Raw genomic sequence first — 7,490 nt, 5'->3', positions numbered from 1 at the left:
TGCTGAATCATAAACATCAGGATGAGCCAGGATTCTACTATTTTTTCAAAAAATGTGCAGCCAGGGCTAATAACCACTAGTTGAGGCACTAAACACAGAAAGACATTATGACTTGTTATGATAATTATTTTGGGTGGTGTTGATGAGATAAATACAAATTAGTTAATACTTTTTTTAAGGTTTTTTTTTTTTTTTCCCATAAGGTGTGTGTACTTGCTGGAGAGGAGAGAGTCAGAGGGAGATAGTGAAAGGGAAAATGAGAAATCATTCCCTGGTTGGGGGGGGGGGTTGGCAGTGCCACAATCTCTGCCCCTCTATTCTCCTCCTGGGATTTTGGGCATTCGCACACATGTGCCCAGTGTGACTTACGTGCCAACTGTCCTGAGCTCAAACTGCAGTTGGTCATAAGCCAACTGCTGGTCATATGCCATCTATTTTTCTTTTTTATTTACATGTTTTGTTTCATTTTCTTTTATACATTCAATCACATTATTTAGCTTACAAAGTGAATATTTCGACATGTGAACATTCCTCCATAGCCCAGTTGATAAAGCTATAAAAAAAGTCAGTGCCATTTGTTGGTGTTAGTTCTACCTGAAAACAAAGGATGGCTATGTAGAAGGTCAGCATTTGGACACATGGTTGGGACATACAGTTGAGAGTGAGAGTAACAATGCTTTACTCACGGAAAAGCAAAAATGTGCATTCAAGCAATATGAAACAAATGCCTTGTTTTAACAAATTAGCCATTGTGCTAACTTGAAATTATTCTTTACTCTTCTTCCATGACCATCTTATAGAAGTACATTTTCCCTCATTTTGCTAGTCTGTTTACTGTGATTATATGCAATTAATGTAATAAACCAGTATCAAAACACTTCAGTTTTCTTTCTTTCCTTTCTCCACTGCATTTTCAATTAGTGGTAGTTTATGTTATAGAGTACTGGACTTCTTTCTTTCTGTTAGAGAAGACACAAATTCTCTATTCCTGTTTCTAATCAGGATGAAAATATTCTGGAGTAAATTTAATGCATAAATAAATACAAGTTTGTTTTTTAAAGGACAGATTTTTCAGTTTAATACATTGTAAAATGCTCAATAGATATTTGTTTTATAAAACATAAATGCATCACAGGAACACTAGCCAAAAACGGGGACCTGGCTTCTGTTCGACCATTATGTGTACTTCACAACTAGTTGAGAAATATTTGTTTATAAAGTGAAAACAGTGCCAATTCTGAGATTTTTTTTTTTACTAAACTAAGAATATTTTAAAATTGGAATTATATTAACTCACTTTAATCTACTTTTGTTTATGTTGATCTATTCCAGTTAGCATTATTTTTTAAAAATTAATTTTAATTGAAGTGCAACAGATGTTTAGGAGATGCACAAATCATTTTACAGCTCATTGAATTATTACAAATTGAACAAACTCATTTCAAATAACCTACATATTATTATCACTTTAATAGATTCTCCAGACTACCTATTGAGTCATTGCGAGAGTCATGATACATTTTTGCATAGAAAAACAGAGAAAAATACATCTCGACTTTTCTGATGACCTGATAAATAAAAAAATAGAACATTACCAGCAGTTCAAATTTTCTTGTCATGTGCCATCACCTAATCACTAACCTGCTTTTTCTTCCCCCAAAGTAAATACTGTTCTGATTTCTAACACCACTGATTATTTTGTCTGATTGAGAGAACAGTAGGATTGTAGAGCAAACACTCTCTTATATCTGGCTTTTTCAACCTGATCTTGAATTTGTGAAAATGTATTTTTCTTATTGTGTTGGTTCTTTCACTTTGTAGTATACTAATCCATTTTATCACCGTAGAAAAAATGTATTTGTCCATTTATTTGTAAGCATTTTGGTATATTCTGATTGGGATATTACAAAAATTGCTCCTTTGTACAACATTTTTTTACATCTTTTGGTATACACTTACACACTGGGTTTTTTACTATAGAATGACTGTTGAGTCATAGGCTAAGAGAATGTGCAAGGTTCGGAGACACTTCTGAGTGATTTTTCAAAAGAATTGCTAACTATCTATTCTCTGTCAGGATGATATTAGACTTCTGGTTATAGTACATTCTGCGTAACCTGGCAGCCTTTTGAAGTTTAGTCATTCTGGTGGATGCTTTAAGCTTTATTTTCATGTCGATTCTATTTTTGAGGTTAAGCGTGGTGCAATCTATTTACCATACATTTGGATATTCTCTATTTTGGATTGTGTATGTCTTTTAATTATTTTTCAGTTGGTTGTCAGAATTTTTCATATTGATTTGACTTCCTTGATATTATATGCTTGTGTTCTTGATCAATTAGGTGGGTTACAAATATTTTTGTCCACACTATAGGTGCTACTGGTATCTTGCTGTATCATAAATATTTCTACTATGCTATTCTATGAAAGAGTTACTGTTTTTCTTTTCAGATTTCGATCTTTATTTCAAATGGAATTGTGTTTTGAATAGGGGTAGGTACCAATCACAATTTGTGTGTTTTCTATGTGTCTAACCAATGGGCCCTACATCATTTATTTTAAAGACCGCACTTTCCCCTCTTCTATGATCTGTTACCTTGTGATAAATCACATATACTTGCCTTTTACAACAGAAACTTGACTCCTATTATCACTAAATAATTAAGTGATTTAATTCTACCTGTGTTTAACCAAGGTCCCGTCTCTCCTGTCATTTCTTTCCTGACACAGATGCTCCTTTCACCTTTCTCATGATATAACCAGCACTTCTCATGTGATATCCTCCTCATCATATTTGACCTTTTTGGTATTTTATGCATTGCTTCAGATTCTGAGGACCTGGGAGATATTAGGCACTCAAGAAATACTGGGTCATTGGAAAAGTCATGACACATTTTTGCATAGAAAAAAATACTTTTTTAAATAAATAAAAGGATGAACGAACAAAATACAATTATAGTAACAACAGGATATGATTTCTCTCTCTTTTTTTTTAAGAGTGATTTTTGCTAGAGGGCCCATGCACTCACCAGAGAGACAGAAAGTGAGAAATCACCCCCTCCCAGGGGGGAATAGCCATGCCACAATCCCTTCTCCATTTTCATCTTGAGATTTTTGGCATGCATGAACATGCACTTGGCATTAGTTTTAACTCACTAGGTCTGGGACTTGAACCAGAGTTGACTACATGGGAGTCCAGCAACATAACCATTATACCATCTGCTGGTCCCACAATAGGATATAATTCCACATAACAAACTGACTAAACTCAAAATATGACAATATCTAGTTCTGGCAAGTAGATATAAAACTGGGAACAGCCCCCCCGCGAAGAGTGTAAATTGGTAGATTTAGAGATCCATACATGATAAAGTTGCGGATACATATGAACTTTGACACTTGAAATCCATTCTTAGATATACTTTAGAACAGCATTTATTGTGTTCAATATAAAATTATTTATATCTGTATTTTTAAACTACTTTTTAATTTTTTTTTTAAGCACCATGACTGGGACATGGCAAGTATTATATAAATAAGTACATGATGAAGCTTGAGAGGTAAGTAGGGGCTATCTTGTTTTAGGCCTTAGAAATCATCCTAAGTTTTAATAATTATCTTTCTCTAAAACAGAAATGACATCAAGGAGTTCTGATTTGCTTTAATTTTAGGTGGAACAAAGTGGATGCTTTGTGGAAAAGGAATTGAGGGACTGCGAAAGTAGAAATAACGGTTAGTAGATTTTTGCAGTGGGTTTGGTACGAAGGGATGCTGGGTTCGTTGAAAACATTTGGTAAGTGCACTGATACATGGTAAATGATCAATATAGTGCGTATTACTCTAACTGCTCAGATAGTTTCAGGGATACACAGTCATTTCTCACTTACTGAGGGTAGTGTTCCCACTCCCAATATTTTCTTCAAGTACAATGACCAAGTTATTTTCTTGAACTTTTGTCTTATCTTTTCTGGATTTAAATTTAAAGAATTCAACTTTCTCACTCTGTGTATTTGACCTTATTTCTCTACATTCTCACCATGGCCTTTTTGAATACTTGTATATAATCTCTATCACTGCCTTTAATCTGAGTCTCCACTCTGCTTCTGTCTTTGCTACTCTCATCTCCAATGCCCTCCTTCCCTTCTCCAACCCACATAAGATCTGATTATTTCCTCCAAGCCATGACCAACTTCTTAGCTTAGAGATTCTTTTTTAGTCTTTTTTTTTATAATTCGAAAAACATGATTCCAACAAGTTTACTTTCATCTTCATCTTTTGCCTCAGATCCTAACAGCTGAATTCACTCAGTCTCCTTACTTGTTACTTGCACAAGTTTCTGCCATAGACCCAGACCCAATAATGTTAGAGAAAAACAAAACAAAAAAAAATCAATCAGTGCTCTAGCCCCTTATCTTCCAGTGTTGAGAAGAAGTACTTTGTATGCTCATCTGCCACCTTGAACTAGATTAGGCAGGCGAGTTAGGAAATATCAAACTCTAAGCATTGCAACAGCACAGTCATGCACCGACCACTTTACTTGGAAACTGCTTTGCTGTGGCTCTGACTGTTGATTTAATGAACCCAATGCTGATCCCTGCACTCGCATGTGGTTGCAGAGTTGGAGCTCACTCAGCTCCTGCAGGACCCCCAAGTCGACAACTCTGTTAACAGCCTGTGTGTGACAAGCGCTTCTCGGTAGGCCTCCGTGTAGCCGGCGGTAATTAGAGGATACCTTTTGTATTGCTGAAGAGTATTTAGTTGATTCCTCCTTATATCCCAACAGATCTATTTTGTCCTTTTCATGCTTATCTTTGGAGACTGGATCTTTTCTGTGTATCTCAGCTCCAGGTACTAAGACTGCTGACTTGAGAGACCTTGACAAAGACTACAAGACTGTAGAGTTCTTAGTGGATTCTTGATGCTTATACTCAGTGGAAGCTGACTTCTCCAAAGGGCATGTCTAGTGCTGATCAAATCCTGGGCAGAAATTATAGCATTTGCATGGATAGGAAGGAAGCCAGGCATCCTTAAGGGCTTGGAGTCCTGTATCTATTGCTCCAGCACTCAACACCACTCCTGTCTTGTTAACAGCTATGCCTCCCTGATGCATTCTGAGCTAGTACCATGCTTTTAGTCTTTTTCAATGCCTTTTTTCTCCAGTATCTTTGATGGATTGACTTATAAGTATCTTTCACTCTGCTTCTACCTCCCTCACTATACTCTTTTTATAATAACAGCTTTATTGATATATAATTTACATATCCATAAATTGGCCACTTTAACATGTACAAAATCTCTCCCCTCTTTATTCTTAAGAAAAATGTACAATCATTATAGAATGACTTTAATTAGATAACTGTTGGATGAGTGACTGGGACAACCTCACACACTAAACTTAGCTTGAGACTCACTAAGTGTTTCCTTATGATTATTATTCTTCTTCAAATTTTATGTATTTCTTTCATCTATCAGTGAGATAAATGAGGGATGTTTTGGGACACAAAACTAGAACTTTCCACGTGGCTCAGCCTCACAGAGCTTTGCATTACTGCTGCACTGCAATCTGTCCCCTTTTTAGATTTGATTCTCATCAAGGGGCTAATAACACTTACTCCTTAGAGAGATTAAGAGAATTAAATTAGGACCAGAAAGAGTACACCCACTCCTAGAGCACACATCTCTGAGTAGTAAATGTTAGTAATAGTACTGCTAAGGTGAAGGGCGAGAAATGCTACCCGGTGTCAGCACCCACTTAGGAGACTTAGGAGGCTGCAGTCACATTTTGCAACAACAGATGGTGCTAGTCATTTTTAAATTTCTCTCCCTTTAAAAATATCAGTCACACTTAGATACAAGACAAATGGCAAATTTTTGTCTTTTAAGAAGATCTCTTTAAAGTTTTTTTTTTAATAATAAGAGGCATGTTATGATGCCAAAATAATAAAGAACTATCATATCAAAGAAGAACTTTATTTATTTGGTGTATCTTTTAGAAAACAGAATAAGTGTGAATAGGTTGAAGTGACTGAGAAGACTTTGATGCAACAAGAAAGGATGATCTAGTAGTGAGAGTCAACTAGAAAGGGAATGTTGAACCCTAGAAGAGGGGTGAACTCGTAGTCACTGAGACTGGAAGAGAGTTCATTTTCATTCATTGAATTTGATCTCAATGTCTACAGTCCTTTTATCTCAAAGATAATTGTACATACAAATGCAAAAGAGCAGAATATTGTATGAAATACAACTTAAATAATTTAAACAAACTTTGAAATTTTAAATAAAAAGTTAAAGATTGCCTGTTACAGATATTACTAACTATAATAAAACTAGGATGTAAACTCCAACAGGTAAAGCAGTTATCTTTTATTTATTACTATGCAGATCATCATTGCCCAGAAAATTGTCTGAAATTTGCTAATTGAATTCAGAAGGGCAATATTCTATCAATAAAATACATCTGACATTTTCAGTGGACTTAGAATGGAATCTAAAAACTATTGATATGAATTAGATAGAACATAAGTTTCAGCTGTTTGTTCCTATTTTGAGTAGTACTAATTTATTATTATTATGAGAAGATATCTAATTATTAATTTTAATCTGTTAAAATTACTTTCTGTCGTAGATATTAGGAGCTGAATTGAGCAAAATTAAGAAACACCCTTATCTTTTAACATTAAGTACATAAGTGAATGTAAATTTTTTTACTTCTACATTTAATGATTTTATGCAAAGTGCTAATTGATTTAATAATGATTTTGATAGGATTTTTTAAAAAAAAGATTTATTTTTCTATAGTCAACCACTGTATATCATTATAGCTTGTAAAATGAATTTTTCCAGCATGAATACACTGTATATTTAAAGTACAGTTAAAGGTATTATCATACATGTTATCAATAGATAATTTTCCATTTTTCTCTCTCTTAAATGTTTTGCTTCTTTCTGTTTCCTCTTGATTTCCTTCCTCTCACGCTCCCCATTTCCCACCCTCCTCCCACACTGTCTTTAGTATCTGCAATTTTTCTCTATGCCTTTATATTTTCCAGTCTTTCGATTTCTGTCATAGAGTGATAATCTTCAGTATGTATTAAGTGGGGACATACGATGTCTCTTTTTCATAGTCTAACTTGCTTCACTTAGCAGTAAACCTTCCATGTTCATCCACTGAGGACTTTTGAAATTTTTTGCACCTTCTATGTATCTTTATAATGATTCCAATGCACTTAAATTAATTCAATAATATAATAAAATGGAAATACAATTATCACTAACTCTACTGTATTTTTATTTATTTTTCTTTTTCTCTTTTTTTTCTTTCTTTATTTACATTCATTCACTGTACATCATTATAGCATACAAAATGAGATTTTTCCATTCAGAATACACTGTATATTGGCTCAATCAAGGACATCAACATATATGTTATTGTCAGCAAATAATTTTCCATTTCTTGTTTTCTGTATGTTTTGCTTTTTCTCCCCCATCCT

General features: G+C 34.3%; 1 long non-coding RNA gene across 1 annotated transcript in view; it reads left to right on the top strand.

Annotated features, from left to right (window-relative positions):
- The first annotated feature begins 3,509 nt into the window (after positions 1-3,509).
- The window catches only part of LOC102472780 (uncharacterized), a 9,267-nt gene continuing 5,286 nt past the window's right edge, over positions 3,510-7,490 (top strand). The window contains exons 1-2 of the long non-coding RNA XR_333823.1: positions 3,510-3,560; positions 3,672-3,732. This is a non-coding gene — a long non-coding RNA (uncharacterized LOC102472780). The remainder of the gene's footprint in view (positions 3,561-3,671; positions 3,733-7,490) is intronic.

This window comes from Tupaia chinensis, unplaced genomic scaffold, assembly GCF_000334495.1.
Source record: "Tupaia chinensis unplaced genomic scaffold, TupChi_1.0 Scaffold000098_2, whole genome shotgun sequence".
NCBI lineage: Eukaryota > Metazoa > Chordata > Mammalia > Scandentia > Tupaiidae > Tupaia > Tupaia belangeri.
Note: the sequence above shows the minus strand (reverse complement) of the source record. Positions and strands in the feature narration are given on the sequence as shown.